This window comes from Chelonoidis abingdonii, chromosome 4, assembly GCF_003597395.2.
Source record: "Chelonoidis abingdonii isolate Lonesome George chromosome 4, CheloAbing_2.0, whole genome shotgun sequence".
NCBI classification, from domain to species: Eukaryota; Metazoa; Chordata; order Testudines; family Testudinidae; genus Chelonoidis; species Chelonoidis abingdonii.
In genome coordinates, this window is record NC_133772.1 from 46249422 (window position 1) to 46261674 (window position 12253).

The window sequence follows — 12253 nt, forward strand, 5'->3', positions numbered from 1 at the left end:
AACCGGGCCCACTTCTCTCACTCTGTGTTCCAGTTCGGGCAGTGTCAGTCCTTGTGGACTTTAACCGGGCCCACTTCTCTCACTCTGTGTTCCAGTTCGGGCAGTGTCAGTCCTTGTGGACTTTTTGGTGTTCTAGCCCTGTGGATCCTCCCCTTAGGCTGGGGGGAGGTCCTTTAGAAGTGGGCGGGCTTCGCCCGCCCACCCCTGGGATGCCAATAGGCTAACATACCTGTTCCTCAGTACTTTACTGTAGCCATCTGGCCTTGCCCCATCACAATAAGTTAATACTCAGAGGTGTCCGCCAGCCCAGCCAAAGTTCCTATTTGCTTCAATTGCAGTTGCAAGTGGTGAGCATGTCTGAAAATTAGTGTCTGAAGTTGGAGACCCAAACTGAGAGGCCATTTTTGAAAAGCTGATCCTTAACATATGTTTTACAATAACATGCAAATCCTTGGATACCAGTCAGCGTCACACACATTTTTAAATGGAATACTCCTTCTCTTGTTGTTTATTTTAAAGCAGCAACATGTAGAAAATATCCTGTGTGAAGAAGAAAACATATTGTAGAGAATACTGCACTGGCAGGTGGATGCACTTAATGACCTAATCAATCTTTTCCATCTCTAGTTTTAAGGTCCCATATCTCTAAAAGATTAAGGAATAATGTGTCCCCATACGCATCCTTTAGTTCCTTACAAGGCAATAGAACACACAGCTCCTAGTGCAAAAGGAGGCCACAGAACAGATGACATAGGGTGACAGATTCAGGTAAAACATGAACAGCCGGCTCACAACAAACAGGTCGAGTGTGTGACTATCTTCCTGCTCTTCCCCAGAGGTCATACAGAATCATTCAGGAAGAATGGATAAGAACAGTTGCAGATGATGGGTACTAGAAAAGCTTCAAGATGGCTTCTTAAAAGTACTTGAGAAGTTTGAAAGCCCTGGGTTCAACCAAAGTCTGTAATAAGGAAAGAAGCCACCAGTTAGCTTCTAGGCATGAGCTATAGAAACACCCACAGAACTAAATAAGTGCTGTGGAGCATTCTCATTAATGTTTGCAGTTTCCATGTGAGGAAATAAACTATGTCCTGAACCTTAACCCCACTGAACAAATGTATGGGAATGTCCAGCTTCAGGACGAAGCTCTCATCATCAATATTAGTGGCCATCTCACCTGGAAATCTTCTTTTTATTTGTAGACTTATTAAATACATTAAATCCATGCTGGTAGTTTGTATGTCTTTGTTCCACCTGAATTGCATGGAGATTTAGGAGTCTGCAACTGCCACTAAACCAATTGACCTTGGCCCTTCAGCTTAGACAGTAGGCACTCATGCTTTTAGGCTCAGAGGTCCAGGTTCAATCCATGCAGACAATCCAAGCAGAGGCATCGCATAGTCTGAGCTTCTTTTTAATTCAAATCCGTCTCATGAGACAGAAGATGCATAATGCAGATGCAAGGTGCTCAGTTATGCCCTCACTTACACAGTTACAACTTCACTGAGCAGAACTGAGGGCACAAAAGAGCTATCTACTCAACATGTGCTGTTAACAACTGTTTGCTCCCTTCATTGGCTTTCACCCTTAGGATAAAAGATAAAAGAGCTTCCAGATCTTCTGTTTGAATAAGATTATGCATATAAGAAGCTTGTGAAGCAAGTAGGCTTCCCACCTCCAAACAACAGCAAAGCCACTCCAAAAGGCCAAGGTATAGAAGGCTTCCGCATGTGCATAAGAGATTTGCCTGAACAAATGGCACTACATTTGGAGTCATCAGCAGATAAGGCCTAGAGTGGGAAGATTCTCCAGGACTTGGTTGCTTATGGTACTAAAAATAGTAAAACCTCACTAGTTTTTCCTTCTTGCATCTGCCCACCTTATCACATATGCCCACAAAATGGCTGCCTCTCCAGACCTCTCAGCCAGGATCTAACAGCAGAGGGCACACAGCATTTAGAAGCAGCTCTCTAGTGTAGTAACATATGTTACTAAGACTTCATGACTTGTATGAAACATGCTACAGCATGTTTTCTAGCATGCTATCGAGAATAATAAATGGCAAAAACTAAACTGTCCTTGTCAATCAAATAAACAAAAAGCCAGAGTGTGAGGCTTTACCTTTGCTTTTTTTCCACTGTGTGCTCACAGAGGACTAGATTGTAATGTTATGATCTGTCCTAGGTAGCTGCTCCGTCTCAGGAGCAGGCCAAGGAATGAATTGTGACATCTGAGGTGGGAGTAAGTTACCTTACATCTTGTTGTAGAGCAGCTTACTCCCACCTACGAGCCTACCTGTAAGTAGGGAGCCAGGATTCACATCCTTCTCTGCCTCCCACCTGCCCACTTACTTACAGATGAAAGCATTGGGGAGCAGCCCCTGGTCTGCAACACTCTGTGACTTGGAGTCCCAGTCTGAACAAAGCCAAGCAGAGGAGTCTGTGGAGTCACGATCAGTGTTGTGTAAGTATGTTGGGTGCAGGTTCAGAGACCAAAGGCCAACTTCATTTCGGAAGGCAGGGCTCTAGACTGCAGGGCCGTGCAGGCTTCAGTCAGCAGCAATTGCTGTTGTGTTTGTTACGTAATGTTTAAATACAAACAATATCACTGTTAAACACAAGCTCCTTGTGTTTTAAGAAGAACAATTCAGGGTAGCAGTGCCCTCCACTTCCTCCTTACACACCTGTGTGGAAGCCTGTGATTATCTAACCCTTAGTCAATAATTTCTCAGGTGGGATTGAGTGAGATTCTATTATGCTGGCTGAGGTGCTGTGCCTTGTTTGGCTCCTTATGTTGCTACTTCCTTCCTTGGAGTGGGGAGAAGAGGTGAGCGTTGAAAAGAGCATTAGCCCCACAAGTTAACTTCTTTTCTCAGAGTTGTCCTATTCTAACACCTTGCTAGGAAATATTTCAAACAAAGCTGCTGGTTTCATCATTAGTTGGACTCATTACGTTGATAGTTTGACATATTGTTAATGTAATGAGCATTTGTACAATTTTGGAAGAGCACATTTGGGGCTGAATTTTGTAGAGGTGGCTCTGATCAGAGGCCTATCTCCTAGTAAGAGTTTCAACCACCTCTGGATCTCCAATAAGGCAGACTGTGACAGAGCGCAGGGGCAGCTCCAGGCCCCAGCACACCAAGCGTGTGCTTGGGGTGGCAAGCCACGGGGGGCACTCTGCCGGTCCCTAGGAGGGCAGCAGGCAGGCTGCCTTCGGCGGCATGCCTGCAGAGGGTCCGCTGGTCCCACGGCTTCAGTGGAGCAGGAGCTCCACAGAGCCGTGGGACCAGCAACCGGCAGAGTGTCCCCCGCGGCACGCCGCCATGCTTTGGGTGGTGAAATGTCTAGAGCTGCCCCTGACAGAGTGGGGCACTCATGCCCAGAGAATCCCTAAGAAAATTAATGAACAGGTAGGACAAATGTTCCTTCTTCTATCAGATTGCCATTATAATAGTGACATACATGTTATGGGCCAGATTAATCCCCGGTGCAACATCATCATCATTATTATTATTATGTTTGTATTATTGCAGCACCTCAGTCATGGATCAGGACCCCATTGTGTTACGCCCTGTACAAACACAGAACAAAAAGGTGGTCCCCACCTCAAAAAGGTTGAAGTCACTCCTAGGAATAATTTCACATACATGCAAACACACACATGATTTCACATGCGCAAACACTACTTCATGCACAGAATGTTAATACCTGTAGACAAGGTTGAAAACGTTGAGTCAAATTCCTCTCTGCCTTAATCGCTGAGGGGGATACTCTGTGGAGGAATTTGGCCCATGAACCTGAAGTAATTGTTTTGGTGTGAATGATATTTTATGGCTGAACAATGAAGACATACGATTAGGGTTAAATGAATATTTTTTTAAAACTAAAGGGACCTGGCTAATACCTCTCTTTTTCATAGTAATACTGCCCTCTAGTGTTTTTTTCTGAAAACAGCAATTGCATATACTATTATCAATGAACGGCGTAGAATTTATGCTCATTTTACAGCATACAGCACCCAGAATAGACCTCTGAGCAGCCTAAATCTTTTAACAGCACAGCCCTACAACCAGAATAAACATCTAAGCAGTGTGTTCACAGACCCTAGAATTGACTCAGTTCCTTCTTCCAATGTGAGTAAGCTGTAATAGTAAATAGATAATAACGATAATATATTATTTGTATTCCTGCAGTGCCTACGTGATTCAACAAGGAATGGGCCCCATTGCAATAGGTAAATAAATTCACAAAGAAAGAGAGAGTCTTTGCCCTGCAGCATTTGCAGTCTAAATAGACAAGAGAGACAAGGGATGTGGAAAATGCAGTATTATTTTCTCTATTTTACAGATAGAGAACTGACATCCAGAGAGATTGAATGATTTACCCAAGGTCATATAGGGAAGTCTGTGGCAGAGCTGGGAACTGTACCCAGATCTCTTGAGTCCCCATTCAGTGCCTCATTGCTCTAGAACTAAATATATTATGCTAAACGCTCTCCAAGAGTGAAATGCCTTCACCAAACAAGCAAAAATCTATGTTCCACACTATCAGAGACATGTAACACTTCCAGACCGATGCTGTTATTGTTCTTTATTAGTTTATGTTTATTGCAATGGCACCTAGAGGCACCAACCAGGTTCAGGGTACCATTGTGTTAGGCGCTGTACAGACACAAGCACACAGTCTCCACCCTAAAGAGCTCATCTCTCAGGCACTGGCTCACAGACTCTCATGTGAACCCCCAAAACCCAAAGCAACATCACCATCAACAAAATCCAAACACCTCCTTCCCCCCCACTCCCCACTTCCTCTGACACAATCATCAAAGAAATACACAGAAATGCCAGCCAATAATTCTGACCAGGAGATTTGACAACTGAAAAACCCAATAACTGCACAAAGGGGCAGAATGTGTCTCCCTGACTCACAATGGTGAGCAGTTACGCAGGCCTGTAGCCCACTCACTTCAGTTAGGACCACTCAGCTGAGTAAACGCTCACCAAGGTGAAGAAGGGGTTTGCAGTCTGGCCAGACTATTTATGTCCCAAATAGCATCTAATTAGCAGAATAACTTGTCACTCAGTATTCTAATCCCACCCACTACTCAAGGGGGAAAAAAACTATGTCCCAGATGTCACACATGCCAGTCAAACACAGAAGTCTGCTTGCACCCACTTTGCTGACAGAGCCATGACTGCAAGTCAGTAAGGTGAGTTTGTCCCCAAGGTTTATTTAGCCCAATCCACTAACAAAATCAACTAAACCCACAGTTGTGCTGCAGTCAACAAAGTTCTGGCAACTGAATCCTTTTAGCTAATGATTAAGAAAACAAAGCAGGTATTTAAAAAGAAAGGAATATTGTATTACAAAATATACACTCATGGGTGGTGTGGTAAGTGATACATCGCTTATTAAGGATGACCTATCATAAACCTTCAGCATCTCTGCTTAACTCTGGCTCCCATGTCTTTAGAAAAGGTCATTCTTACCATTTGAAAATACTTCTTATACCATGCTGCTCACTATTGTGATCCACATATAATATAGCACATATCATAGCCCACATATGTGGAGGCAATTTCCCTGTGGCACACTGCTAAACTTTGTATCAGCTTGCGAAATGTTGAATTTCAGTTGCCATGTGTGTTTAACTGGTTCACCTGCACGATTGCTCAGGAATCCATCTCCCCCAGGGCCACAGCTCATGTGCCACATCCCTCAGCATCTTCATGCACATGCCCTTTTCTCTTTATAAATCAACCAGCCAGAGAAATGTAGAATGTGCCCCCTTCACAATTTACACACTAATAAAATAATAGTAAATGCTTTTTATTGCTCTATGGCTACTTAGATGTAAAAAAATTCTTCAGAGTAGTGCCTGGGTTGTCTTCATAGGTGGGGTTTTTTTTTTGTTTGTTTTTTTTTTTTTACTGTGCCTAGCACAATAGGGTCCTGATCCTAATTGTGGGCCCCTGAACTGTACTCTAGTACAATAATGATAATACTCTTCCCCCATCTAGCTATTTTTTTCACCAACAAAAACTGAGAGAGAAAAAAGAACGTTTGATTACAAACACAGTGTATTTGGGGAAACAAATGCAGTTCACATTTTCTCCTGCAGATGCTGCTCTTGGACAGTTGTTCTCATCAGTCACAAAAAATATTTCAAGGTCTGTTGAAATGGTCAGTGCTGATATCGGTAGTGTCATGCTCTAAGGCCAGGTCTACACTGCGACTTTAAATCGGTTTAATGGCCGATATACCGATTTAACGCTGTATCCGTTCACACGACGTCATCATTAATATCGAGTTAAACGGCTCCTTAAATCGATTTCGGAACTCCTCCCAAACGAGAGGAGTAGCGCTAAATTCGATAGTGATAACTCGGATTAGGGTTCATGTGGACGGAAATCGACGTTATTGGCCTCCGGGCGGCATCCCAGAGTGCAGCACTGACCGCTCTGGACAGCAATCTGAACTCGGATGCAGCGGGCAGGTAAACAGGAAAAGCCCCGCGAACTTTTGAATTACATTTCCTGCTTGCCCAGCGTGGAGCTCTGATCAGCACGGCTGGCGATGCAGTTTGAAATCGAAAAAGAGCTCCAGCATAGACCGTACGGGAGATACTAGGTCTGATCGCTGTATGGGGAGACAAATCTGTTGTATCCAGCTCCGTTACAGAACACGAAATGCCAAAGCGTTTGAATAAAAAACTCCAGGATACACAGCGCTGTGTGACAAGCGTAACGGGAAGCCAGAGACTCAAATGGACGCTCATGAAGGGAGGGAGGGGGTACTGAGGACTCCAGCTATCCCACAGTCCACAGCAGTCTCTGAAAATTATTTGCATTCTTGGCTGAGCTCCCAATGTCTGTAGGTTCAAACACAGTGTCTGGCGTGGTTCAGGGAACAGCTCCTCAGTTTATTTCCCCCCACCACCACGTGAAAAAAAAAAGGGAAAGATTGCTGTGCTATGGCGTTTGCTCAATGCACTCCGCGAAAAAGGCGCCAAAGGGTTGTCTGCTGCCTTCACAAAGGGAGGGGTGAGGCTGTACCCAGCACCACCCGGGGCAATGTTTTCTGCCCCATCAGGCACTGTGCTCTCAACACGGAAGTGGGAACTATGGGATAGCTGAGGAACAGCTACCCACAGTGCACCGCTCCTGAAATCGATGGTAGCTTTGGACCATGGACGCAAACAATCGATTTCAGGATCCCACTGTGGACGCGCTAAACCGATTTTATTAGATCTGTTTTGTAATATCGGTTTAAGCTAATTCGAAATAATCGTGCAGTGTAGACGTACCCTAAGTCTTAGTTCAGTGCGCTAAACAACAGCATCTGTTCCTTCGGTGTGGGAGGGAGAAGGTGAGGGAGTATTGATTTTATAACGTAAAGTCTTATTACTAAAATAATACTTATACCAAGGATGCAAAAATACAGTAGGGGACATCCTGATCCTTCTGACATCACTAGGAATTTTACATTTGATTTCAGTAGGGCCAGGATTTCTCCCAATAGCTGCAGAGTCAGACACCTAGCTTGTGGTAATCTGAAGGCCCATTTTAACCACTGTGCACTGTTTTCTACCATTCTGGTTACACTACGCAAAATGAGTGTACCAGTGATTCTGGCCCTGAGATTTTGAGACAAGATCTAGTCTATTTACAAACCGGCTGGCTGACTTCTTTGATACATTTTGCCATTAATCTTGCAGAGCCTTAATTCATGTCTAGCATTTGGTAGCCTATTAGTGCTACATTTCAGCAACACTGGTCTAATTTGTTGAGGCTTACATAAAATAACCCATTAGTTTGGGCTGCTGACATGGCTATACAGAAAATTACAGCATTATTATTGACCTTTTGTGAACATATGAGCTAAAACCTATACTAATTCTGTTACCAGGAGAGCGCTGAGTGACACTGTGTTAAACACATAGGTCATTATTCAGAAATGACTCCATATACAGTGGACCAGATCCTAGATCCCAGCTCCATCCCCTTTGTAGCACAAAGGAGCCACTCTAATAAGTAAATCTCCAGGTAGCATAAAACTGGCATAGAGGCCTCTCACTCAGCATAGGCGTCATTGCTGGGTAGACTGGGGGTGAGAAGAGACTGCCTCAGGTGGCATAATGTAGAGCTGCTTTGTTACACTTGGGTCCCATTCAGTCTCTGGTTAGCCCTAATATCAGGGGAGGCGAAAGGGTGCTTAGAAACACACTCCTGTCCCCTTCCAGCCCATGCCAGGTCCTGCACCAAATATTTTGAGGAAGGAACACAATTCACACTTAGGGGGAAAGAAAGTAATGTTTTTGAGACAGTTCCTCTCTCTGTTGTAAATAATATGGTGATTGCTGAAAAGCAACTAGTAGATTTGAAAGATTAGAAATAAATTAGTTCTGGCTGTGAAGCATTAGTGAGAAGAGTCCAGGTGCAGTAGGCAAATATATGACATAAATGTGATTTATCACAAGACTGTCGCTGTGATGTATGTGTGTGTAAGTGTAAGAAACACACACACACACACACACACACTTACACATACATACACATATTTATGGAATATAAGATGGTGCTCTATAAATGACCATGTCATGAGTTTGGGAAGGCTGCTTTACTTATAACTAGCAAAGCCTTGAGAGGTTATTCCAAAAGACCTTTCTATCACCCACACCAACATGGGTTCTGTAGATGTCACATATGTTTCAGAAAAAGTAGTTCAGAAATGTTTTAGATTGTGATAAACATTTTGATTGGAGCTATTTCTGTTTCCTGCATTTTTTTTTTCAGGCATGTTGATTTTTCAAAAACAGCAGCTTGTTTGAAGTTGCAGAGGGATTTGGATTAGAGGCAGTCATGGTAAAGATGGATTAGTGAAGAGAGTGCAGGTGAAATAGGGAAAGGGCCATGATAAAGGCAGTTTATTACATGCCTCTGCAATTTATCCTATGGACATCACCATCACAAATGTGATCTATAGGAAATTACTGATTGTGCTTCCGCTGAAGTTAAGAGGTTTGTCATTGCTGTCCAAGTGAGCAGGACCAAGTTAATAATGATGTATAGAGCAAAGCAGATACACATTATATTATTTCTCCTATTATTAATGTCCAAATTGTACCCAATAACACATATTTGATTAGTTTACAACTTAATATTTCTCCATGTACTCATATGTGTAGTCATATTGATGACTGTAGTACAACTTCACTGAGTAAAGTGAGCAGTATTTGCCCCTTAGTTTTTTTCTGCAAAATGTTCAGAGCTTTACATATCTCCCAGGAGCAAGATATATTATTTCCAAAGGTGTCATTTAAAATGAAAATGCTCTACAAGTTGAACTAGCCTGGGTCCAGCTTAATATATTTCTTATTTTCTATTTTTAGGAGTAACCACACACTATTCATACATCAGAGGGGTAGCCATGTTAGTCTGGATCTGTAAGAGCAGAAAAGAATCCTGTGGCACCTTATAGACTAACAGACGGTTTGGAGCATGAGCTTTTGTGGGTGAATACTCACTTCGTCGGATGAATGTCACTATTCATATATTTTTATATCTATAGTGGCCTTAATAATTTATTTCAAATGATAAGCCATTTTCCAAAAGGAGCATCTGTTATAAAACAGATTCTAAGTTGATAGTTTTGTGTTCTTTAATGTTTCTGATTAGAGCTGATTGAATACAAAATTTGGACGTTAACATTTCACAGTATGAAATTGACCCATTTTTCTTTTTAATTTTTTGCATTTTAATTTATTTACATTTTTATGTAAAATAATATTTTTAGTACGTGAAAATTTTCTATAACCATTTTGATTTAAAAAACAAGTCATGAAATTTTGTGTATGAAATCAAAAATTTTGAAAAAATCAACAGTTTTTGTGATCTGTTTTCATTTTCTAAACTGAATGAAAAAAATTCAACACTTCTTTTTCAGGTATTTGTTTACATTGTAAATATCATCACATCAGAACTACTTCAATGTCCAAAACACTGGGTGGGATCTTAATAAATATAAATAAATAAAATATAAATTAGTTGTATTGTACTTTACCCATAACAGCAATCTGAATAAAATAAACTGTCATATCACATTTGGCTTCAATATAACGCTCTTGGGCTATGCCGTCAACCCTGATTCAAGAAAATGAAATGTTCCTGGTTCACATATTTATCTTTACATATCCTTAGTCCACTGAACAGCCATAGACCACAGGCTTCCTTTAATTTTTCATATGTATGTGAGTTTCCTTGGAGGAGTTAAATTCCATGAGAAATGTTGGTGCTTTCTAAAATCCATGCCTGAAGATAGCCTCTTAAATCTATATGCAAGCATTTCAGATAATAGTTTGGCCTGCTTCCCACAAATCCCATGGAAGTCAATGGGAGCTACAAGTGTTCAACACCTTTGAAAATCAGGTGATTTTTCTGTAGGGGGCTCAATCCTGCAAGATGCTGAACATGCTAACCTGATTGAGTGAAACAGTTGAGTTCATTTTTAACTTTACGCATGTGAATAATCCCATTGACTTCAGTGGAACTAATCATGTGTTTAAGCATGTGCTTAAGTGGTTCACTGGTTCAAGTGCTCTGTATCTTACAAGATGCAGCCCTGAGAGGTAGCTTTAGGAGCCTAAACTTAGGCATTCACGTTTGAAAATGTTGGACCACTTGTTTAATCTGTTTCACTTTTGCTTATGTCCCCTCTCTCATGGGCTAACTAAACCCTGAGACTTAAACAGCCGTGACTTTGAGGTGTTTGAAATCCAGATCTGAAACCTCTGATAAAGCCTATTTCACTCAATTACACTGGTGACCCAATGTAACACGGAGCGCTATTGGACCCATGAGCATTTTATTTAAGTGTATTACTGTTCAAAATGGAGAGGGAGAAATTACACTGTCTTCAATAGTCTTTATTTAAATTTAAAATTGAACATAAAATTAACCTTAGCATGTATATTTACATGCGTCAGTTCCCTATTGACCTCATCCCAGCTCCCATTAAGTCGACTGGCCTTTCCCTATTGACGTCAGTGGAGCAAAAGATGGGGCCTTGCATAGTAAAGATGTGAATAATTTTTCTTTTTTATCCGTCTGTCTATTTTGGGACGTGTTAAGTGCTTGTTCTCTGTTGTAACATTAACGTCAGTACGTGGAAACTTGGGTCACTAAAATAAATAAGTGAAATGTAATATACAAGACTAAACAGAACTGTGTGCACACTGTCCAACACAAATGACCTGCTTCACCACTGTGCTGCTCCAGCTTTCCATCAGGGTAACTGTTGTGGTGAATGGACCCTGGTGGAAGCTGGACAACACAGTGGTGAATCAGGCCCAAACTTTATAACAATAATTTATGCAGTCTTGTATTTCCTGAGAAGGCAAAACATCCACTGGCCTCAATGTACAAGAGCATAAAATTACATCCATGATACTTTTACCAGCTTGGGAGTGTGGGAAGAGACGAGACTATACCATCATGCAAGGCATCTTTTTCACTATGGGCATGATTCATAGTCCAGTGAAGGCAATGTCTGATCATTGACTTCAATGGGCATTGGATCAGTCCTTAAACCAATGTATTTGCTCTTTATAAATTAGGGCTTGATTCTGATCAAACTTACACTGGTGCCATTCTGCTGCTTAAATGGTTTATATCGATGTAAATGAGAGCAGTCTGAGGTCCATTTATTTTTAAAGGAAAAACTTATTAGATAGAGGGGCAGTATTAACTTCTGCGAGCTGGATCACCCTTTCCCGACCGTAAAGCCAATGGGAGGCACCAGTGTGGAGGAAAACTTCCTGAGGATCCTCTCCCAAAGTTGCTTTCTGATCGTTGGGTTATGGAACCAGGCCATAAGGCCTGAGAATCACCTAAGATCAGTGGGAGGCTAGGGCAATCCATGCAGAGGCTGTGTGCCTCCTCCCTGGTTTAATGTCAACACTGTCTAAGCCATGCTTCCAGGAATTTCCCCTGGTGCTGCTGTCCCCAGGAGTCCTTAAAGAGTGAGACCCACTTTAGGTGTGGGGCAGTTCCTAACATACCTCTTCTGGGTAGGCTCCGCAGGGCTGGAGGGGGTGGGCGGTGGGGTGATGCAGCGCTCCATCCAACATGGGGCTACCTACTTCCCCATGTGAGATGTGATCCCTACAGACAGCCCTTCAGTGGGGGTTAGCGGGGCAGGAAGTGGGAGGCAGTTCAGTGGCAATGGCTGTTCCCCACATTCCTGTAGAAGAG